Source organism: Pelecanus crispus, chromosome Z (assembly GCF_030463565.1).
Source record: "Pelecanus crispus isolate bPelCri1 chromosome Z, bPelCri1.pri, whole genome shotgun sequence".
Taxonomy (NCBI): domain Eukaryota; kingdom Metazoa; phylum Chordata; class Aves; order Pelecaniformes; family Pelecanidae; genus Pelecanus; species Pelecanus crispus.
In genome coordinates this window covers 69,016,040-69,041,443 of record NC_134676.1, presented here as the reverse complement: position 1 = coordinate 69,041,443, position 25,404 = coordinate 69,016,040, and positions in this window count along the sequence as shown.

The window sequence follows — 25,404 nt, the reverse complement described above, 5'->3', positions numbered from 1 at the left end:
AAGGTTTCTTAGCATCAGGCACTGTGCCTCTGGAAGCAACATCATTTGCCTTTAGTTACACTGTGTTCAGAGTCTGAGGTGCTGCTAGTAGTGCTGTTTTGTGACTGAGAAACCTACAATACAGTTCTGCACTGAAAAGCATATTGGTATCACTAGTTGAAAAAAGCTGGATGTGAACTTGAAGGAATTTTCTGATCTCAGCCCTTGATCCTCAGATTAATTATCTGTGGGGAAGCATGTATATTTGCACGTAATTGCATGTTCACAACATCACTGCAAAGCATTTTTTTTTCACAAATAACTCATCAGTGATTTGGCCTCATGCTTATAAGTCCTTTCAAAGGAAAAAAAAATGACAAGATAATAAAAATAATAATTACACCACCCACCCCGCCCCCCCTGCCCCCCAATAATCAGTTGTTTTCAGTAAATTTTTCTACACAGGACCTTTACCTTGTCTTTCCTACTGCCACCATTTTGGCACCATTAATACATGAGGAAGTAAAGTACTACCTTCTGAGTAAGACTGTGAAGATTAAGGCCCCGTGGGGTCCTGAGAAGGAAAATAGTTATAGAAGGTATCATCAGAAGGTCTTCCAAAGCTTGTTAGCAATATTCCCAATGTCTCCCATTATGAAAATTTGTTTTCTGACCTCCTGTGCTCGGACATATTGAATTAATTTCTCATGGGCTTGGGAAGCAAATGTCCCTCTGCTAACCCAGAGAAAACTTGCAAGCCTTCTGTGACAATATCTTTGATCTCTTGGGTAGAGAAGAAACAGATTGTGCATGTTCCCCTTCTGCTTCTAATGCTCCCAATAAAAGGTTAGGAGCAGCACTTTCTTCTTCTCTTCTTTTACTGGCCACACTCTGAAAGAAAGGAGTGAATCCTGCTCCTTTCCCCAGAATGAGAGGAAGGTATCACAAGCACTGGAAGATCTGGAGGCTGAGTATAGGGAGGTATGGCCTGCTCATATTGACTAGGGCATTATAAATCCCACAGAGAAGCAGGACTTCCTCTTCTCCCTATTGATTAAACTTAGGTACCCTCTTGTTCATGGGGCGGATGCTGCTTCTGTCTGTATTTGTCCTTGTACGTTGCCCCTTGTAATGCCTACCTTACTCCACACGTTATTTAGGGGACCTAGCCAACCAGTTCAGCATTTAGCAGGGCAGGCACAAAATCTTTTGAGGCCAAAACACAAAATCCATTTCTCTTTGGTTCTGGCACTGAATTTTGATAAGAACCTCAGAAAAACCCATGAAAAAGTAAGCAACCCTAAGAACAGAGCAAGGATTTTGAACTGTGAGAACCCAATAGGGCCTGGGGCAAGCCATGGAGCAAAGAGAGGAGAATATGGAAAAGCTATTCATCAGCTGAATACTAGTCTATTCATGAATGAGACAGAGACCAATTGGTCTCTAAGATCATACAATTAACAAAATTATCATAGTGACCACACAGGTGAGAAACTGACAGCTGGTACTTTTGAACTTTGGCTCCTTGACTGTCCAGCATTGAGTTCTCCCTCAGTGTAATCTTGGTTGTAAACACAGCAGTTGCAGATATGGCCACCTCCCTGCCTTTGGAAATGGAATGGAAAAAAGTAGTGTTTAGTGAAACAGAGAAAACCAAATCCCAGTGTACCATATGGGCAACAGTTCTGCATGTGCTTTCCTCCTGCATCCCAGGACACCATTCATCCCAGGCATATACTGCAAGAATGGTTCTGGTGATTCCTTGTCTGGAATGACTGCAAATATAATGGGTTCATATAGATTCATGCAGCCCCTGGCATTTTTCTTCAGAAACCTCTGTAAGGTGCTGTTACATTTCTGACCCAAATCTTTTAATATACATTTGTACTGTAGACTTCATCTAAGGCATCTGAAGCTATTACTATTTCATATGTTACTTCAATAATCTGCAGTCAGTCTGTAGCAGATTTCTGGGAAGGAGATTTGGAAAACAACCTACTTCTGTTTTTTGTTGGTCTCCTTCTATTAATATCTTGGCCCATTTTGGCAGTATTTCTAAATATGAATAAAATATTAATCTGCAGATTAAATACTAAGACCTACTTTGAGCTCAGTTGTGCTACAATAAATCAGGTAGGCTAAAGAACTGCTCTGTATCTATACCATGTAATTTAGATTAGAATCTGTCCAGCTCTGATACTCTGCTGGAACTAAAGCTACTGTATTTTCTCTGGCAGGATAACAATGATGTTCATGATAAGCTGTCATACACAATTTCAAAGACCTTTTTCTTTAAAGCCTTTCTCTTCTCACAAATGAAATAAGAATAAAGACCAGACTTTGCTGCTCTTACAATGTAAATATCTGAGGAGTACATGCTCTTCAGCAAACGCAGCAGGATCAGAAGTCAACCCAGGAACAAACCAATATAAAAAGACTCAGAGATCTTGGGATGCAAGGTTCTTACTCTTTTCTTGTGCATCACATAAAGGTGTTATGGCAGCCCGTGAACAGCCTCGCTTCTTGCAGCCTCATATGTAACTGCATGACAGGGTACCATGGCTGCAATGGTGTGAGTGCAGAAGAGCCATAACTATGAATGAACTGGTTTTGTGCAGAGTTAAAGCAGGCACAACAGAGCCTCAGCAGTTTCCCCTTATTTAATTATTAATTACTATTTAACTATTAGATAGGGCACAGATGTGACAATGTAAGGAACAGATCTCAATACAAGTAGAAAAAGGGGTGTACAATCAAACTCTGCATCTATTAAGCTCTTGAGGTCAAGGTCTGTCTTTATGCTTCACATATATGCAATGTTTAGTACAAAAGAGCTTCAGTCACTGGCTGGGGCCTCCAGGCAGAACAACAACATGAATAATAAATGGTATCAGCACTCAAGCAGTGTAAGGGTTAATTCCTAGCTCCAACTACTAGGGCCAAGGTTGCAAACTAAAATCAGGAAGTTCCATAGCTATTGGAGCAGGAGGATTATTTTCTGCTGTAATTGTTGTGGTAATCTTTATTTTTCCTGCTCCTTCAGCTTTTTAATGGGAAATCCTAAAAGCTAATTCTTTGAAGCTGGAGACTTGGCTGAAAGACAGCAGAAAAGTTGCCCCATTCCCATCCAAGCGGTTTCTCAGGAAACAGCCATGGGAGTCCTTTGTGCTCAAGAAGTGACTGAACTTACTACATTAAATCAGAAAGTAAAAATCCTGGAATGAAGTGAAGACAACTCCCTTGTTGCTTGACTGCTGGGAACACTGAGCACCTGTGTGCTAATGATCATTAATTTATACTGCTAGACTACAGAGGAGAGGTGAAAGCATGGTCAGTTCATCAATGTGATATGAGCGCCATCCTTCCACTCGTCAGGCAAACATCTTTTCTTAATTCTGAGGGTGAAACTGTAGGAGGTTTTCAGAAACTGCTCTCTTGTCTTCTTTTTCCACAAGAGAGGCTTGTTGTAATCACACAGTGACATATAACTGCTCTGAGGAAAACTGGCAGTGACACAGCACTGAAAAAGTGCTTCAAGTTATTTGCTGATAGGAGTGCTCAGGTTTCCAAATCTCAGCTCCTGCTTTAACATTAATTACCACAATATTCTCTTTAATAAGCCCAATAAATAATGAGAAACAGATGGGAAGTAAAACGGATGCTGTGTTTGGTTTTGGAAAACAATCATCATCATCATCATCATCATCAGGAAAAACAGTTGAAACTAGTCAGGTGAACCAAAAATTTGAATAAAGTAAAAAGTCTTCCTAAAATGAAGCAGCATGGGAGCAGGGATGAAGCTGACAAGTATGTTTTACACTGAAGTTATCTGTTCCCTGTAGTTGGTCCCTTTTGCCCATCTAGGATGCAAATCACAGATGCAGACACCTAAGTATTTTTGAAAATGGAGTAATCTGCCAGAGACATGTCAGTAAAAAACTGCACCTAGGATTGCATCTGTGACCTGGCTGGGTGCTTTGTAATCCCTCCCAACTGCCCCCAGAGCAATTCAGTTCTGCTGGTCACTGTCTTGTCTCTGCCTTTCCCTTGGTCTCAAAGAGCAGGAAACAACACCAATTCTTCCCACCAAAGCACATCTCCTGCTGTCTAAATACATCCCCACCTTCACCTGTGTTCCCATACCTACTCTTTCTATTGCCTGAGTATTCCCAAAGAGCTAGAGACAGCTAACAGGAATATGGATGGTGAGTTAAGAGAAGTTACTCTGGGCTTATGTCTCTGAACATGAACTAGCCTGCTGTGCTTGCCATCTTCTGCAAGAAGGAAGGGCCAGAGATAACACACTTTCTCTCTGTGTTGCAGGCAATGATACACGCTGTTGCTCAGGAAGCAAGGAACCCCTGTACCTCTGCACACCAGCTGGGGCTGGCATCTCCCCTCAGCCTCCTGCCCATCCATAGCAGGTAGGGAGACCTGGCTGGGAAGCGGGAAGCAGATGGTCAGGGGCGCCGGGGCTGCCAGGAGAGCCTGCAGGGTAACATCAGCACAGGTCAGTTAACAGCAACCATGTATTGCCATTTCCTAACCTTTATGAAAATGAGGCTGGCGAGCTGTATGCAATATCCTAAGGACTAACAATGGTGTCTGCCTATGGTACCTAAGGGAAGTTCATGGGCAATTCAGGATGCTGACTAGCCTAAGTAAGTTCATATTGTGTTCCCTAATGTGATGGCCTAAACTTTAGTAACAGGATAAAGATCTGATGAACTCATTAGGAATTTGAGGGAGTAGGTTGTCTTCAGGAACCCAAAGGACAGGTTAAACACTGAAGACTTAAGGAAACTGTAAACCCTTGTCCTTTTTTTCCACCATAAAGCCATTAGATTTTAATGAAACAGAATTTTTAGAAAAGTTGCATTACTTCCTTACCCCAGGGAAAACAAGAAATCTAAACTTCATTTTCCAGCTAGCAGACAGTTTTTGCTCACATTTTTTCATTAAGTCCAGTAAATGTGCATCTGTCTGTGTTTTCTGTGCACCCATCTGTGTTTTCTGTGCACCCACACGCAATTTCACAGTCCTATTTTAAAGGTGTTCTAGATCACCATCCAAGCTGAAACACCGCAGTATGTGAACTTGTGGCCTCTTCCTGAAGGGGCAAAGCTGGTGTTAATATCTTCTCTCTGCCCTAAAACAAGGCAAGTCTTGCCAAATGAAGAGGCTGAATGACTGATCTCCAGTTCCTGTGACCGTCCATCACATCACATCAATCACATGTGTCACATCTACATGTATGTGATTCTGAAATTGTACTTGTTTAGTCTCAGTTTCAGAAGATTTTGTATGGGATGAGGAGAATGGAGAGCTTTAATTTTAAATAATTTTTGAGTAATTATTAAAGCATTTGCCCGACTTTATCAAAAGATTTAATAGGCTGCAAGAAAATAAAGCTGACACTTATTTACATGTAAAGAAATATTTCCTGTTACATTATAGCACATTTTCCTCACCTAAGATTAGTGAACCATTGTCCTGGTTTCGGCTGGGATAGAGTTAATTTTCTTCCTAGCAGCAGGCATAGTGCTGTGTTTTGGATTTAGTAGGAGAAGAAGGTTGATAACATGCTGATGTTTTTAGTTGTTGCTGAGTACTGCTTATGCTAGTCAAGGACTTTTTCAGCTTCCCATGCTCTGCCAGGCGCACAAGAAACTGGGAGGGGGCACAGCCAGAATAGTTGATCCAAACTGACCAAAGGGCTATTCCATACCATATGACGTCATGCTCAGTATATAAACTGGGGGGGGTTGGCCGGGGAGCAGCGATTGCTGCTCGGGAACTGTCTGGGTATCGGTCGGCGGGTGGTGAGCAATTGCATTGTGCATCACTTGCTTCGTGTATCATTATTATTATTACCATTATTATACTGTTACTATTAGCATTACTATTTTACTTTATTTCAATTATTAAACTGTTCTTATCTCAACCCAGGAGTGTTTCTCACTCTTACTCCTCCGATTCTCTCCCCCATCCCATCGGGGTAGGGGGAGTGAGCGAGCGGCTGCGTGGTACTGAGTTGCTGGCTGGGGCTAAACCACGACAGTCCTTTTTGGCGCCCAACGTGGGGCACGAAGGGTTTGAGATAACAACAGATTAACCAGAGTGTATTAAGGAGTCTGTTAACAGTTGCCGGTCACGATATTAGTTCTTCTGATCTGCACCATGTTTTTTTTTTTGCAGCACGCGTTAAAGCTTGCTGTCAGTTTGTGTAGTGTGCTATGCTCTGCAGTGATTCATGATCTTTTGCTTGGGAGGCTCCTTATCAAAACCCTGACCTTGAGCATTCTTTGGTATTTGGGTTTCATACAGAAGTCACTACTGTACTTCGGGTACTACCTCATAGAGAGAGTTAGCAATTATACTTCTTACTCTGAGAGGCTTGTTGTGGAGGAAATACAGAATGGCACCTTTGCTGCTTTCTTCTATGATGTTTCCTCCTTCATTACAACAACTTTCCTGTATCTTGAACACCCCTGGGCAGTTAAGATACTTCTATTGATAATTCTTGGGAATGTTGTTTCCATTTTGATAAAGGTCAGTAAGCAGTTTAAAAATACCATCCAGAGATCTACCCCAAGGCTGGATAGTTATGAGTGGCAGGGTGTGTGGGAACGTATGCGCAAGTACCTAGGGCAGTGGGGACCTCCAGTGTTTTGGAACTTCACCCCTGAACAAGTGCAGAATCCTGAAGAATTAGTAAAGTATTTGGAAGAAGTATGTTGTCACCCTGGTAGCTCCAGAGAGACACAAATCATTGCAACATGCTGGGGACTGGCCCATGCCTATCGAGCCGTGGTCAACGCTAATCAGTACCCTCAAAAGAAAGAGAAGGTCTCTGGATCTGATGACAAAACAACAAGCACTGTGGCTACTCAAACCCCCACTGCAGGCCCTGCGGCTACTCCAACCCCCACTACAGGCCTTGCAGCTACTCAAACCCCTGCCCCAGGCACTGTGGCTACTCCAGCCACAGCCATGAGCAGTGCGGCTACTCAAACCACAGCCATGGGCACTGCAGCTACTCAAACCCCAGTGACAGACACTGCGGCTAAACCAGAGAACCAACCTGCGCCGGTATCAGTTGCCCCTATACAGAAGAAAAAATACACGAGGAAATCAGTTCGTTTAGTAAGGGATGAAGATGAACCAGGGCCATCACGAGAACCAGAGGAGGAAGAACCCATAAATGAGATGGTGACCACCCGATCCCTATCCCTGAGTGAGCTGCGAGATATGCGAAAAGATTTCGGTCGTCATCCAGGTGAGCACATCATCACCTGGCTGCTCTGATGCTGGGATAACGGGGCCAGTAGCCTGGATTTAGAGGGTAGGGAAGCCAAGCAGCTGGGATCCCTTTCCAGGGAAGGGGGCATTGACAAAGCAATTGGAAAAGGGGCAAAACCGCTCAGCCTCTGGAGGCGACTTCTGTCAAGCGTGAAGGAAAGGTATCCCTTCAAGGAGGATGTTTTATACCGCCCAAGCAAATGGACCACCGTAGAGAAAGGTATCCAGTACCTGAGGGAATTAGGCATGCTGGAGGTGATTTACAGTGACCTGAATGATGAGCGGTTAACCAAAGACCCAGATGAAGTCAGGTGCACACAATCCATGTGGCGGAAGGTGGTACGGAGCGCACCAGCATCGTATTCCAACTCGTTGGCAATACTAGCCTGGAAAGACGACGAGGCACCAACGGTGGATGAAGTGGCTAGACAACTCCGGGACTATGAAGAAAAGCTCTCTTCCTCCCTACAGGCCTGTGTCTCAGCTGTGGAAAAACTGTGCCAAGAGTTCCAACAACTCAGAGAGGATCTGTCCTACTCCCCACCTGCACGGACCAGTGTCTCAGCCATTAGGAGGCAACGTCCCTATGCTCAAGAGAGAGGATATAGAGGATACACACCACGGGGCACCCTGTGGTTTTGCCTGCGTGATTATGGAGAGGACATGAGAAAGTGGGATGGAAAACCCACCTCAACCTTAGAGGCACGGGTGCGTGAGTTGCAAGGAAAAACTATTAGAAAAGGCGGTTCTCCCAGGAAAATTGCAGCTCCAGTTTCCAGTGAGCAGTTCCCGAGACAGAGTAAGAGGGCTAATTTTACTTCCGACCTTGATCAGGGGACTTTTGATTCACATTTACAGGAAGTGAACAGCGAATACTGTGACCAGTGTTAGAGGGGCCCTGCCTCCAGCCAGGTGGAGGAAAGGGACAACCGGGTTTACTGGACTGTGTGGATTCGATGGCCTGGAACGTCAGACCCACAGGAGTATAAGGCTCTAGTGGACACTGGTGCACAGTGCACGCTAATGCCATCAAACTATAGAGGGGCAGAACCCATTTGTATTTCTGGAGTGACAGGGGGATCCCAACAGCTCACTGTACTGGAAGCTGAAGTGAGCCTAACTGGGAATGAGTGGCAAAAGCACCCCATTGTGACTGGCCCAGACGCTCCGTGCATCCTTGGCATAGACTACCTCAGGAGAGGGTATTTCAAGGACCCAAAAGGGTACCGGTGGGCTTTTGGTATAGCTGCTTTGGAGACAGAGGAAATTAAACAGTTGTCCACTTTGCCCGGTCTCTCAGAGGACCCTTCGATTGTAGGGTTGCTGAAGGTTGAGGAACAACAGGTGCCGATCGCTACCACAACTGTGCACAGGCGGCAATATCGCACCAACCGAGACTCCCTGATTCCCATCCATAACCTGATTCGTCGACTGGAGAGCCAAGGAGTGATCAGCAAGACTCGCTCACCCTTTAACAGTCCCATATGGCCAGTGTGAAAGTCTAATGGGGAGTGGAGACTAACAGTGGACTATCGTGGCCTGAACGAAGTTACACCGCCGCTGAGTGCTGCCGTGCCAGACATGCTAGAACTTCAATATGAACTGGAGTCAAAGGCAGCTAAGTGGTATGCCACAATTGATATTGCTAATGCATTTTTCTCCATCCCTTTGGCAGCAGAGTGCAGGCCCCAGTTTGCTTTTACCTGGAGGGGTGTTCAGTACACCTGGAACCGACTGCCCCAGGGGTGGAAGCACAGCCCCACCATTTGCCATGGACTGATCCAGACAGCACTGGAACAGGGTGAAGCTCCAGAACATCTGCAGTACATTGATGACATCATTGTGTGGGGCAACACAGCAGAAGACGTTTTTGAGAAGGGAAAGAAAATAGTCCAAATCCTTCTGAAGGCTGGTTTTGCCATAAAACAGAGTAAGGTCAAGGGACCTGCACAAGAGATCCAGTTTTTAGGAATAAAATGGTAAGATGGACGTCGTCAGATCCCAATGGATGTGATCAACAAAATAACAGCTATGTCCCCACCAACTAGCAAAAAGGAAACACAAGCTTTTTTAGGCGTTGTGGGTTTTTGGAGAATGCATATTCCAAATTACAGCCAGATCGTAAGCCCTCTCTATCAAGTGACCCGGAAGAAGAATGAATTCAAATGGGGCCCTGAGCAACAACAAGCCTTTGAACAAATTAAACGTGAGATAGTTCATGCAGTAGCCCTTGGGCCAGTCCGGGCAGGGCAGGATATTAAAAATGTGCTCTACACTGCAGCCGGGGAGAATGGCCCTACCTGGAGCCTCTGGCAGAAAGCACCAGGGGAGACTCGAGGTCGACCCCTAGGGTTTTGGAGTCGGGGATACAGAGGATCCGAAGCCCGCTATACTCCAACTGAGAAGGAGATACCGGCAGCATATGAAGGGGTTCGAGCTGCTTCAGAAGTGGTTGGTACTGAAGCACAGCTCCTGCTGGCACCCCGACTGCCGGTGTTGGGCTGGATGTTCAAAGGGAGGGTCCCCTCTACACATCATGCAACTGATGCTACATGGAGTAAGTGGGTTGCATTGATCACACAACGGGCTCGAATAGGAAACCCCAGTCGCCCAGGAATCTTGGAAGTGATCATGGACTGGCCAGAAGGAAAAAACATTAGAATATCACCAGAGGAGGAGGTGACACGTGCTGAAGAGGCCCCACTGTATAATAAATTGCCAGAAAATGAAAAGCAATATGCCCTGTTCACTGATGGGTCCTGTCGTCTCGTGGGAAAGCATCGGAGGTGGAAAGCTGCTGTATGGAGTCCTATACGACAAGTCGCAGAAACTGCTGAAGGAGAAGGGGAGTCGAGTCAGTTTGCAGAGGTGAAAGCCATCCAGCTGGCTTTAGATATTGCTGAAAGAGAAAAGTGGCCAATCCTTTATCTCTATACTGACTCATGGATGGTGGCAAATGCCCTGTGGGGGTGGCTGCAGCAATGGAAGCAGAGCAACTGGCAGCGCAGAGGCAAACCAATCTGGGCTGCCGCATTGTGGCAAGATATTGCTGCCCGGATAGAGAACCTGGTTGTAAAAGTTCGTCATGTAGATGCTCATGTACCTAAGAGTCGGGCCACTGAAGAACATCAAAACAACCAGCAAGTAGATCAGGCTGCTAAGATTGAAGTGGCTCAGGTGGATTTGGACTGGCAACATAAGGGTGAATTATTTATAGCTTGGTGGGCCCATGACGCCTCAGGCCATCAAGGAAGGGATGCAACGTATAAATGGGCTCGTGATCGAGGGGTGGACTTAACTATGGACAGTATTGCACAGGTTATTCATGAGTGTGAAACATGCGCTGCAATCAAGCAAGCCAAGCAGTTCAAGCCCCTTGGGTATAGTGAACGATGGCTGAAATATAAATATGGGGAGGCCTGGCAGATTGATTACATCACGCTCCCACAGACCCGCCAAGGCAAGTGCTATGTGCTCACCATGGTGCAAGCAACCACTGGGTGGTTGGAAACATATCCCGTGCCCCATGCCACCGCCCGGAACACCATCCTGGGCCTTGAAAAGCAAGTCCTGTGGCGACATGGCACCCCAGAAAGAATTGAGTCAGACAACGGGACTCATTTCCGAAACAACCTCATAGACACTTGGGCCAAAGAGCACAGCATTGAGTGGGTATATCACATCCCTTACCATGCACCAGCCTCCGGGAAAATTGAGCGATACAATGGATTGTTAAAGACTACCCTGAGAGCAATGGGTGGTGGGACGTTTAAACATTGGGATACGCATTTAGCAAAAGCCACCTGGTTAGTCAACAGCAGGGGATCTGCCAATCGAGCTGGCCCTGCCCAATCAAAACTTCTACGTACTGTAGAAGGAGATAAAGTTCCTGTAGTGCACATGAAAAATATGCTGGGGAAGACAGTCTGGGTTACTTCCCCCTCTGGCAAAGGCAAACCCATTCGTGGGATTGCTTTTGCTCAAGGACCTGGGTGCACTTGGTGGGTGATGCGAAAGGATGGGGAAGCCCAATGTGTACCTCAAGGGAATTTGATTTTGGGTGAAAATAGCCAATGAACTGAATTGTATAATATTAATTGCTTTATAATACTGTATGTTATCTCTTAACTATATGTTATCTCTTAACTGCATGTTAATATAATAATATAGTAGGTTAATATTAAGTATATAATACTATATATTATGATTGCTATATGCCGCATCAATGGTATTGCAGTAAGAATTGCCCAGCTTAATGAAAATGAACTTTGATGAAACCATGTTGGAATGAGAACTGACTTCAGCATGCAACAGTCCAACACTGCACACCACCTCTCCTGCTCTGAAAGACTGTGATAACAGATGGAACCCAAAGTCATGGGCTAAATGAACTCAATGGACATTTTAGAGGGATGGGCCATAGACGAAGGGAATGATATCTGTGTGTATATCAAGATAGGGAAAGCGGTGGTGATTAATTGGAACACATTGGAAAGGGGAGGGCCTGTGCATGACGTAGATGGTATAGAATAAGGGGTGGATACTGTCCTGGTTTCGGCTGGGATAGAGTTAATTTTCTTCCTAACAGCAGGCATAGTGCTGTGTTTTGGATTTAGTAGGAGAAGAAGGTTGATAACATGCTGATGTTTTTAGTTGTTGCTGAGTACTGCTTATGCTAGTCAAGGACTTTTTCAGCTTCCCATGCTCTGCCAGGCACACAAGAAACTGGGAGGGGGCACAGCCAGAATAGTTGATCCAAACTGACCAAAGGGCTATTCCATACCATATGACGTCATGCTCAGTATATAAACTGGGGGGGGTTGGCCGGGGAGCAGCGATCGCTGCTCGGGAACTGTCTGGGTATCGGTCGTCGGGTGGTGAGCAATTGCATTGTGCATCACTTGCTTCGTGTATCATTATTATTATTACCATTATTATACTGTTACTATTAGCATTACTATTTTACTTTATTTCAATTATTAAACTGTTCTTATCTCAACCCAGGAGTGTTTCTCACTCTTACTCCTCCGATTCTCTCCCCCATCCCATCGGGGTAGGGGGAGTGAGCGAGCGGCTGCGTGGTACTGAGTTGCTGGCTGGGGCTAAACCACGACAACCATGTTGCCTGTTAGCATCAGTTATGGAAACTATGATCAACAAGGATATTTAAGTGCCAACTGCTATTGAAATATGGTTGGAGATATGACTGCAAGTTTATTTTCCTTGCACCTATGAAAAAAATACATTTCTTCCAGTGGCATGTCATTGCTTAAGTATTTATCATGAGCCCTTAAATCTTCCTTCTCACAGCTTTTACTAAAACTCTTTTGACACATGACAGCAGAGCAGAGGAACCACTGACTTATGATGCAAAACTTTGTATTTTTAGCATCCAACAGTCTGAACACAGAAGCTAAAATCTAGAGCTGTTTTCTCACTCACAGAGGGTCCCCCCACAACACAGACACAAGTCACATTGGCAGGAGATCATGTGAAGGCTCCCTGTGTGTCTCCTAACTCCATTTGTGTAGATGACTTTCACAGCCTTACACCACAACTGAAGTTACACTAATGGGAACAGTCATAAAACCTGGAAAACACTGAATATGGTATCATAAGCAAATACTCATTGGAGAACAGACTGACCCCCAAATCTGGGCTGCTCTGAGGCATATCCTTCCTGGGGAAATGAGGCCTCTTTGCAATAGGAGTCTTAAGTTACGTAGCTAGGAGAGAGGGGCACCAAAATCCCTGCTCCCCTTGGACAGTTTAGTCTTTTTAATCTGTTTGCATCCCTCTGAACTTCTTCAGCTGCCTTGGTAGTTGAGACATGACACTGAAGTCTCCTCGCAAAGCGACCGACTTTGACAGTGTAAGCAGCTAGGGTGCTGTGCTCCACGCTGACTCTCCTGCACTTGCATCAAAAGCCTAATGAGCTGGGTGGCTGGAGGGGACACCCTCATGGCCACCTGCGGAGCTCCGCAAGGATTAATGGAATCAGCCGAGGCAGCGAAAATGTCACGACCAAACCTCATGCTTTCGTTACTCAGCACTGTGTCATTTAGCCCCAGAAAATGTAAATAAAGGTGAGAGAGAGGGGAAGGAAATAAATCTGCCAGTGAATAATCCCTTCTATTTTGAGGACAATAAAGTCTTTCCCCTTCACCTCACTTAATAGGATCGGTACAGTCAAAATCTTTTTTAAGAATCAGGACAAATTTTTCATCATAATTTTATTTCATCTCAGCAAAGCAGAAATATTTCCTTGCTCATTTTTATTTTTATCATGTCTTCTCCAAATTTATTTATATCAAGAGATGCACTTCACACATATGTCAGGCACCCAGACATGCATCAAGTTCTTATGCCTTTCAAGGTACAGATTTTGATATAAAAATTGATTACATAGCAGGTTAAGGTATGAAATTGCTTGAGCCCGCAGATTGTAGTTTTCAGATCCATTAATTAAAAAAACTACCTTACTTCACACAATACCCTTTTTCCTGAAAATGCTCCCCTAGCACTGTCCCTTAGTGTAGAGTTGCTCAACTTGTCTTATTTTTAGATGTTGAATAGCTCTTTATTAAAGCAAATTATTCACTAATATAAGGCAGCAAACAACATATTAAATGGAAATAGGAATAATCTAAAGTGGATGTGGGGAAAGGCTTGAAAAATGACCCTATTCCTCATGCCAGCTTGGTCTGTGTGTGGTCTCTCTGCTCTATTTCTTTCCTCCTGTTGGTGAGAGGCTCTGACAACCTGTTTAGTGATAAACATCCGCATAAACCAGCATGTCACATGTCATTATCATGCATAGGCTCCAATTCCTTTCCCATATTGCTGTACTGTGCACCCTGTACAGTAATTTCATTTTGTCATTCTGCAGTGTATCTGATACATAATTCCTTTCTATGGAATTTTATCAGTCTTTGCAGGCTGATTCCGGGAACCTTTTGGCAAGTTTTGGTCCTATGCTAGCTCTGATGATATGGCAACACTGCATAGAGCATTTTTCTGGTATCTTCTGACCAACTACAGCTAATTAGCTACAAGGTGGAAAAGCATTACAATAATGAAATGGCTAATCAACATGAAATAAAAAGACCCAACCAACCCTTTCTTATAACATCCATCCTTGTCACATTTCTTCCAATAACTTGTTCAATGCTTTGTATTTTCCTGTGTATTATGTCTGTTTATTTTAGTCTAAACATAGGAACTTTTTGCTTGGATTTTTTCACTGGCCATGTCCATTCCCAAGTATGTCTCTATTTATACATAAGTAGATGTTCCACTGGCTATACTCTCATTTTCATGTAAATGTAGCTCCTGACCGTCTGAATACATTAATTAAGCTGAGAGCAAACTCAGAAGCCAAAAGCTAGTTAATGAACGTCAGCTTCATTCAATACATGGGAATATTGGAAAAGCACTTACAGACAGCACAGACTGTCAAAACAGTGACAAAATAAACCTTGGGATCTAGATACAGAATCTTTTTCATTAGTAAGAGGCCTATTGTTAATGCATACTATCCCCTCAATTTACACCTTCAGGAAAAGACTCTTTTCAAAGCATTTCCCAGTGTCAAATGAATATCTTTGCCTTCTCACGCTTCACATAATTGTCTCAGGCAGTGTTTTCTGCAGGTTTTCAGCTTGCCACATCTAGCAGTGATGGAGGTTAGACAGTCTTAACTTTTCTGACTTTGCTCCCATGCCTCACTCTGCAAACCTTTGAATAAAAGAAGACCTGAAAGGTCTCCTTACAGAGAATTGATCGACCACAGCTTTACCAAGTGGCAACATGTGGATGGTTCTGGGGGGACAGAGGGGATGGAGCTAGCACAATGAAACAGTTACAATAAAAAACTGAATAATGAGGAAACCCTTCTGAGCTTCATAGTACCTAGAGCAAAAAAAGGCAAGGAAAAGGCAGACCACAGCATACCTGAAGAAAGAATAATCCTATTAGGGTGATCTAAGGTGACAATTCAGTGTCTCTCCCCTGCAAAAAATTTTGTGAGAAAATATTAAAAAAATGGTTGCATTCTCTTTTACACAGTGGGTAGGTGTTTTGTAATGGTCCTCATTAACAGGTTTCTTTCTCTCACCTTTGTTTAGCTCTGACATACAAAGAGAGCTTCCTGCAAATTAGCAAATGGTGTATTTTACTAGAATATTTCAGGGGTGATAAATTATATATTTAAGAATTTACAGGAGTCATGTAGCAGGGAACCAATCTGCAAGACTGATTTTGGGTTTGTAGGCTCTTGTGCTATAACAAAAAAGTTTGGTCCATGGGCTAGGTGTACAGCTACCTTATGTTCTAGTAAAGTAACAAATTTCCTGTTAAAACAAGATGGAATTTTAATGAAGCAATTACCTGTGCATTCGTAACTGTCTATAGCAGCAAATGGATCAGCCATAGGCCTGCAAGCTAGGAATTCCTCTGTTCTAAGCTTGACACTGATTTCACAGACAAGCCACAAAAGATCATAGTTTTAAAAACAGAGGCTCACTGGTCTGCATACTTTCAAAACCAGCCTGTGCAGCTCTTGATTTGTGGAAACTAGATACATACTGAAGTTGATGATAATTATGGGTTCTCAACAACTTTGATGATTGAGCTATTTGTTTATGTACCATAAATCTGATTACAGAAGTCTAAATATAGGCCTTCATGTCCAGAAACTCTGGACTTAGTTTTCCTCTAAAGAGTAGTTTCAAAAAAGAAATTAAAAAAAGCAAACACACAAAATCTAGCAGCAATACAGAAGAAAGAATTAAAAAGAGAGTTGAACTGGAAATAAACATATTACTAGTGCTACAAAGAACAATAACTTTCCAGCAGAAAGTGGAATAGGAGTGCAAGATCACAAGTAACACACCCTGTACATGAGATTCATCAGGTAATGATGATACACATAATTAGAAGAATAACATCAGCCCAATTCAAAATTCCCTGGCCCAGTGCTTTAGTGTCAGACACATTCCAGACATCTTGCAGTGCTGATCACAGCTCTGTATGTTTGTATACATAATTATTGAATTTGCATTTACATATGCAAATATGTAATGCATTAACATGTGTAATTACATGCAAAACTGTGGTTTATACTTGCAAGTATATTTTAAAGGGGCTCTTGATCATGTAATTCTTAGTATGAAAATATAATGGTGGTAACTATGTAGATCTCAAATATTCAGGGAGTTTTGTCCTTTGTAGTCTCTAAGTAAGATAACGACAAAAAAAAGATAATGACATTGTTGCACATGAGCTGAAGAAGATTGTGAATCCCTCACCAAAGTCCCTGCCAAACCAGAAGCTTCATTTAGGAACTGCATTCACCTGGTGAGAGTAACTGGTATGTGCTCTGCTGTACAGTGTAAATTAACTACATACAAGGTGTTGCAAAGGTGTGCTGTCCCCATAAGTGCTTTCTGACTGATGATGATGTACCGTCCCATCTCTGTGGAACAGCTAGACAGTAAATTGGGTGCATACTCTATGATCCTGTCTGCTTAGCTCTTGTGGCTGCTCAGGTACCAAAGAATAAGCCTATCACTCTTTCTAAATGGACCTGTGACAGCAGCACAATCTTGGCCAAGGTCCCTTTTCTCAATAAAGGCAATTTCTACTGCCTACACCTCTGCATGTTGTAGAGATGTAATTGTAGTGTACTCAGGAAGCACTCTGTTCCCCAGCACAGTTGCACAGCATGTGCTTGCACACTCAGATCTGACCTCTGTCCTGTGCCATGCACCAACACAACCCCATGCGCGTTGGTGGTGTGTCTGGGTGTTTTGTCTGCTCTCTTATGCTGAGCGAAGCAAGAACAGAATCAGGCCTTTGCTGCCTAATACAACAGTGTGGAAAACACTGCAGTATATAATATCAAGCCTCTCTTTTTTAGCCCTTCTACCATACCACTATTTATGCTTAATATATTAAATAAGAGCAAACATTTAGCAGTCAGAAGAGTGCAGATGGCAGTACCTGCATTGGTACTGATGGATTAATGGTTTTACATGTCAGTATAACATCCTGACTAAATAATTAAATGGAAACTGGTACATTTTTACCAGAGAGTTTTTAAAGTTGGCTTGTGGAGATTTTCTTGAGTTGGTCCATAATCAACACCACTAGTTTGTTTCTTTTATGAGAATAATGAACATTTTGATAAGGCTGAAACTTGTCCATTTACCAGTTTTCACAAGGAACCAGATCCTCCTGGGCAGCATCAAAAGATTATCAGAACACTCTCTGAGCAAACTCTATGTAACTTCACATGTTGCCTACACAAAATCAGAATGGTAGTCCTTAGCAAACACATATCCCATGACAAACTTGCTTCTCAGGCCAAGCAGGTAGAGGGGAGTTTTAAAAGAGGCCATAAAATAAATAACAGTGGTCCTCAGGTAACTGTATTACAAAAGTGGTGATAGATTAACAGCTCAAATTTTTGCAGCCTGTATGGGAGTTAGTACATGCCATGCATAGTCTCCACTCTCCTTGCTGAATTGAGCTCAGTATTCTTGCAGTGAGACACAAACTGTGGGTGGTTTGGGCTGAATTAACAAAAAATGAATAATAGGAATAAGTGACAATAAAACAATGTTGTCAGCTATTAGAACAATTTGCCTGGAGGTGTAGTGGAGTCAAGAGCAGATGCCTTTGCTCAAAAAGAAGGTACAGACTTGATGAAAAATGACTGGACACTGTAAACCAGTTTATGTCATAGAGAGGCAGTAGCGTCAGGAGAAGCGTGACTAGGTAATAATTTTGCTTCATGTCACCTTGAATTTGATTGATGTCTCAATTTCAGTTCAAGTTAGGTAAATTAGAAAGGTATTACAACCTTTTTAAATATCAGAGAAGTGAAGCTAATCCCCTTTGTGGGGCTCTAATTATAATTCTTAAGGTTTTCTTGTAAGTTGCTTGGGAACCGTCCACATGTATCTCATAAGAAAATCAGTCATGAGATCTGTAGTCACCCAAATACATCCAGAACTATGTTCTGCTATTCACAAAATCTTGCCAAACATTTGTCTCTTCTTTGGTCCTAAATATAACTGAAAAGAGGGTGGAAACAGGTGGAAACAGCTGCAAGAGACAGTCCCCTGAGCTAAAGATGCTGGTAAATACCCACCCAATCCTTTTCCCTCTTCCCTCTGTGCTAAATTTTGCTCTCTGGGTATGAGGTTCAGTGCCAGAGTATACATTAGCAGCATACTTGTCCTTCTATCCTCTTCTCAGATTTATAAGCTGAAGCCACCACAGAGAAAATGCTTGGATGTTGACATTTTTTGACTAACCCTGGCACATGTCCCTCTTAAAAGGTGATTTGTATTTTACTAATTAATTCATCAGTGGTAAATGTGCTTTAATGACAAATTTTTTGGATGAGCTTCAGAATCTCATTAGCCTTAATCATATTAACCTAATACAGTTATTTATATCAGGCAGAACAAAGTGCAACACTTCACCACAGGATGTTCTTCTTTAAAGATAATACCAGTGTGGGAATTAAAGATACCTGTAATACTTCTTCCTGGTTGAGCCATATGGAATAATGATGTCAGACTAAGAAAAATTCACCATCCCTGTTCCTTAAGGATTTCCATGAAAAGAATTCAGCATGCTGGTAAAGTGGTTTGTCCTTACAATTTCTTGAAGTCAGAAAACATGGACATTGCATGCTTATATAAAAATTTGTACAAGTCCTTACACATGGTTGAAGATACCAAGTAGACAATGCATCTCATAATGTTTAGTTTGTTTGAGTTTGGATCAGATGATCTCCCAGATGTCTAAGTGATATTATGATTTTGGTTTCCCAGACACTAAAAGAAGGCTGGGGTGGGGATAAAAGGAATAAGAGGAAGCTCATTCTAGATGAAAAAGAAGCAAAGCTGACAGGAAACACCCAAGAGCAAACTAAGCTAAGGATTTTGTAAAAGACTGCCTCTTATTAGCAATGGATTCATTGCAATTTGCTCACTCAAACATACGACAGGCATAAACATATCATTTGTTCTTCATCTGTAATTTGTTCAGAAGCTGTTTCTCAGTTAAACAAGGCTTACTTAATTGTTAACCCTTAAATACCACAGGTAGGGTACAATTAAGCACTTTAACCAGGACTACTCTTAAGTAGTAAATGGAAGCTTCAGGTAACTGAGTTTGCATCAGCTCAGTACTGATACACTGTGCAATGCTGTTTGCCACCAAACCTCATTTTCAAGCCATTAAATCTATGAAGTCCAAAAGATCTGTAACACTAGTGTCTTTTAATTGTCCATCATAGTGGTCTTGTTTTGTTGGGTGCTGCCAGTAAGCAAGTGAGCTCAAAGTGATTACTCTGCTCCATGAAATGTTTGCAGCTCCTAGGTTTGGCAAGCTCAAGGAGTGAGAGCTGTCTCTGTGGCCTGCCTTTTATTTAGCAGCTGCCGTTACATCAAAGCCTGTGTGTGTGTGTGTGTGTATGTATGTATGACTTACTGGTAATATGAACAAAGCATTCATATTGGGAACCTCAGCTGAAGACCCAAATCCATCTTTAACCTTCTAAATAAACACCTTAGGCATGAAAAGAAAAATACAAATCAATAAGCTTAGCACTGCAGTCACCATTATAATGGAATTTGACATACCATGGGTGCCTGGATTTAAACACTTAGGATAGGTCTTTTAATACCAGCAGGGATTGAAGTAACCAAAATAAGTATTAGGCATTCACATTCTTCCTACAGCTTTGAAAATCTCATTGCTAAGTTTGTAAGCCTCAGTCTAGTAGTTGTGAGACATCCAGGTGCCCAGAGGACAAACACTGTTTAAAAGTTTTGAAGTTCTAAAAAGTAAGTAATCAATTAGGAATAACGCAAAGGTGAACTGAAAATAACCTTCATGTGGTGCAGCATTCCTGGTTACTCTTTCCCTGTTATACATGCATAAATTTTTCATTTTTCCAGTTGGAAAAAACCCAAGCCTCTAAAGCAACCCTCTTTCTCAACCCAAATCTGTATTGTTCTATCAATTTTTGGAAGAAGGAAGAAGAGGCTGATTTTTCATAAGGAATACTGAGGTTTGTAGTTGTTCGACTCTGTAATACAGAAAGTGTTAATAGTTTTGAATGATTTGAATGACATTTCATGAAAGTTTTCCCCATGAAATCTTCAGCAATGCCTAATGTTTCAGAATTTCATTTTTTAAAACATGTTAGTAGTGTTCTGTGTTTCATTTCAGCAGGTCAAGACACAAAGGGTAAGTGACAAGGTACAACTGACACAAACCTTCAGGCAAGATGATTAAAAAACAGAGCAAAATAATGGGCTAGTAAAACTGCACTCAAGACTAATAAAACAGGTCTGTTCTTCAACCCACCACAATTGTCAGAGGTCTAATTATCATCAGAGTCTTTGCTCTTTAGCTAGATTCTGAAAGAGATTTGCAGGGAGAATGTTTGAGAGTCTTGAACAAGACAATATTTTGAATAAGTTAGTTCATCACTGACTCCTAAAGTGATTTTCTACTCATCTTGTCGAAGGCTGCACTCATTCTCATGATGAAATGTCATGGGAACAAAGTCACGGTGCCTACTGCGCCGGTCGCTAAACTAAAATGACGAAAGATAAATTAATGAGGTAAGCTGGAGACTGCGGTCTCCTGCTGCTTTCGTCTTGACCTCCAGAGTTCCCCTCACTCTGAAAGGCATCAGCACGCTGGTCAGACTCCCCGTGTTCCCTAATGTTTTTCATGTTTGGAAGGCAACGACCTGTGTGAAACAGGAGTGAATCCAACTGCCATGTGTCAGAGTGGAGGGGCAGGAGAAGGGAGCTTCCTACCCCAAGGACACACTCTGTATACGGCCCAGAGCTGCAGGTCAGTGTGCTCACTGAAGGACAGGAGAATGTCAAAAGCTCAGTTCAGTGGAAAGTTTCCAGGAGATCAAGCAGAAGGCGTACACAGAGCCATGGCTTGCTCTCCTCTCTCCAGCTCCTGCAGGGATCCTCAGCACATTTGAACTACCTTTTTCTCCCTATTCCTCTCCCACAGCCCTCGCTGGGATACGATACTTCTGGCTGGACTTTCCCCAGCTAAGGACAGTGGCTAATTGCAGTACCATTTCCAGCAACATAGTGTATGCTGCAGTTCTCGGCAACATGCACACAATGTGGCCATGCAGGCTTTTGGGGAACAGCCCTCTACTTTGCAGAGGGAAGTATTCACTGGTTCAGGCAGCAAGCTCCAAAAGTGAGCGGTCTATTTCTGTAGAAATGACAATGTACAGGCAAAGCGGACCTCAACATTAATCTACGGAATAGCAGCCCTCAGCCAGTGACCTTTTATACCCAGCCCTTCATTCCCTTGAGTGCAAGAACTGGGCTTCTTTTTTGTGTTTGTTGTGCAAGAATTTGAAGTGAAACAAATGTACTGTTGGCCTGCACCGAGGCTTAGAAAAACAGCAGGAGGCTTAGAAACAATGGCAAGCAGCAGCTAAAGCAAGCTGACCCCAGAGCTAAGCTCTTCTGCAACAGCATTCAGAGCAATGGCTGTCCAAGTGCTCAAAAAGGGTAGTTAGTTAGGAGAAGATAAAGGTATTCCACAGAAATATCTGTTCACAGTGCTAATGCTTATTTCTCACAAGCTTTTCCTTGCCTACTGTTGCTATTTGTTTTGGTCAGAAAGCAAGGGAAATGCAGTTGCTGCATTTTATGTAACAGAGCTTCTTGAAATTCTGCCTTACAGGAGAGCACAGCAAGGAAGATGCAAGGCAGCTCAGACACAGGCATTCAAGCATGATTTGCTTTCTTTCTATATGAAGGTTTCTGTGACATGCCATGCCATGCTATGAATGTAGTTTTAATCAGCAGACTGCTGGTAGAGAGAAGTGTATTGAGAATTGATCCTAGGAGGGCAGCTGTATCGCTGCCTGCTTGGTGAGCTTGTACCCACCTGGCGAGTTCCAGCATCTCAAAACTAAAAGGCAGACAGCTGTAACAAGCCCAAGCCCCAGATGACCTGAGTCTGTTTCATGATATCCACTTCTCTGAATCCAGGCTTTGGTGGACAGTCATCAACTGGATGATGAAAGTGTTTCTAAAAGCACATCTGCTTTTTTCCCTCTCCTGCTGAGCTGTGTGGGTTGGTGCAAGGGACAGCAGTTGTAACAGCCCCCTGTGCATTGCTCCATTGGTTTGAATTGCACAAAGCACTCTGATCCAACCCTGCACTGCCTGTCCCAGGCAAACCTGGGCCAGCTCAAACGGGACAGGCAACAGAGACTTCCTAAGGGCAACAATGCCAGCTTTCATCAGTCTGGGAGTCCTCCAGTCCTGCCCCTGCAGTAGTCCATCAGGGTAGCTTCTATGTCCCTTTGGCAGTGACAGCTGTGCAATGTGACATTAATCAAGCAAAGATTGTAGCCATCCTTTGTGCTTTAGATTACATTTCTTTTTAATTTTGCAAACATCCCACTTACCTGCGCTTTATATCTAGACATCATCGCACCTTTCCCAACAGGAGGCAGCCAAGGTGGCTCTGACCAAGGAATCCAGGGACATTTCTCACATTTCACCCCTACTCCTTTAGAAGAGAAAACCAAAAACATGCTTTTTCTTACCCAATAAACTGTAACAACGGAAAACCTTTCAAAACCAGAGCAACGTGACAGTGCCCACTATGTAGAGAAATTGTGGTAAATAAGGCTCCGTGGTTAAAACATCCAGAAGGATTACAAAGCAAGACCTTTATCATCTCTGGTATTAAAAACCTAAATTCCCTGCTGTCTCACTGAGTTATTTGGTGCTGGGTGGCGCTCTCATCCAGAGTGTGCCCTACTGCTACCTAAATGCAACTTGTAACCTTTGTGAATCATTGACGCCAGTCTCACTGAGCCCAACGGCTTAGTAAGATTCAAAAAGTAATTAAACATTTATGTAGATAATTAGACCATCCACAGCTATATTAGGTAGGTTAAAATTGTAATTAGGGATAACTCTTCATGCTTTAAGGCATGCTAAAGCCAGCTTCTAGCCTTGATCCATCTGATGGTGTGTGTTTATGTAGGCAAACAAGTGGGATGGTTGAGGCCCTAGTTTAAAACCAGTCCTTAATGAATGTGCTGCTGTGTTTCACTCAGGCACTCTCAGCTTGGTTTTCATGATGCGTTTCACAGCTTCTGGCTCCAAGATTGTTATCAATAGTCCAGATGCTGCCTTGAAGCTGAGAGGGGAAAGTAATGAGTCCTTCAGACAGACTGTCCACAATAGGCCAAGTTCTGATTTCAAGCTTGCTGATGCAAATTGAAACAACTCAACGGACTTTAAAATCCAAAATTATTTGGCGTCAGAACCAGGTAGCTGACTCTGGCTAAAAGGATACAGTCTTCTGGGTGCTGAGGATCCAGAGCTCAGGGCCAAGAGGACCCTGCTCCGCCACGGGACTGCAGAATCCCTCTCCCATAGCTGAAAGCAAAAAGTTTTCTCTTTAGACCCACACTCCTTTGCCATCCTAATGGGCACATTCAGGCTGCATGATAAAGAGTTTTTCTTCATGGGAAAACAGCATTCTGTTTGTGAACTTAGAGGGGATTGTTTGCTACATTTACTGTGGAGGTGAACAGTTCACTGGAGCTTTCATGCTCACCCAAATTCACCCACATGGTATTACACGGATTACTAACAGCGATTCTTATTTTTTTAATTGTGTATGCACAATCCAGGCATTAGACATTCTGCCATAAATCCAAGACTGAGCAGAAAGGCGACATTTTTTAAATTCATGGTGGGAAAGGTCAGAAAAAGTGGAGCATTTTTCACGGAGAGGATTCAGACAGACTGTAAAACAGAAAAGAAATAAAACTGTTTCCTTTTTTTCCTGCCTCATCTCTGTGTGCTATAAACCTAAGGAAATGCTGAGTCTTATTCATTTTTTTACGGCTTTACACTTCAAGAAGTAGGAACCCATTTGACTCTCAAATATGGGGGAAAAAATAATTTCTAAACTTATCACCATTCTTTCCTCTGTTTTGTATTTGCAGCTAAGGCACACTGCCAGCTTTGTGCCCGTGGTTCTCAGCACTTTATCAAGAAAGATAAATATGCAGATTTCTATAGAAAGTAAACAGGGCTTTTCATCACACCTGTGTAAATCCAGTTATAACTCTAGAAAGGTAAATAGCCAAACTCCAGCTTTTCACCACTGTAAATGACACCAGAAACTGAGTCATGCAAACCTACTTGAGAGAGAAGTGATTTATATAGAAGACCATTTGATGTCACCTTTCTTTTCCTCCCCACAACCTACATGTGTGCCTGTGAATTTATAAAGCCAGACAGAGGGAGCAGAGACTGCATGACAGCTCGCGAGGAGACCCTCTGCAGAGACACGTCTGGCTTGGCCAGTGAAATCTATCTGTGTGGCACCTGTTAGTTACGCACAGCGGGACTGTCCATCATCCCTTGTAGTAGCTCTGCATTTCCATAGCACACTGCGGTGCAGGCAGAGGAGAAATTACTCTCTAACTATGAGACAGTGAATGAGAAATTTCTGTCCCTGTTTACGCTGTCAGACCACCATCCAGGATGCTGTACATCAGCCGGAGAGGGGGAAGGGAATGCAGTCCATTTCACAGGCAGCTGCCAAATCTTACTCCTCAAAACAAGCTCTCAAGCATTTATCTTTGCTTTCTACCTTGTAAGATTCTGTAAAAATATTGTTACCGAGTAGACAAATATTTAAAGAAGAATGAGGAACACCTTGTGCCGTTTTAAAGGGAAAATCACTACATGGTGTAAAAAGAGATTGTGGTAAAACAAAGAGCATACAACATCTATCCATTTTGTGATCTGAAGCCCAGATCACAAATAGATAGGCAGCAATTTCCACTGATGAACTGCAGCAAAACATCCTTGAGAATGCTTGGATACGCTGTGAGGAACAGAAGGAAAAAAATAATATTGAACACATGGAAATATAATGGAAGAAAACACACCCAGGTCCCTGCAGCTTGGAGAACTTTAGCTTAGTATCATCATAATCATGAGGAAATTTGGAAGTGAGACTGCATATGGTTTTATAGGTTTTTCAGGTGGGAGAAGGAGAGCAGAATTCCTC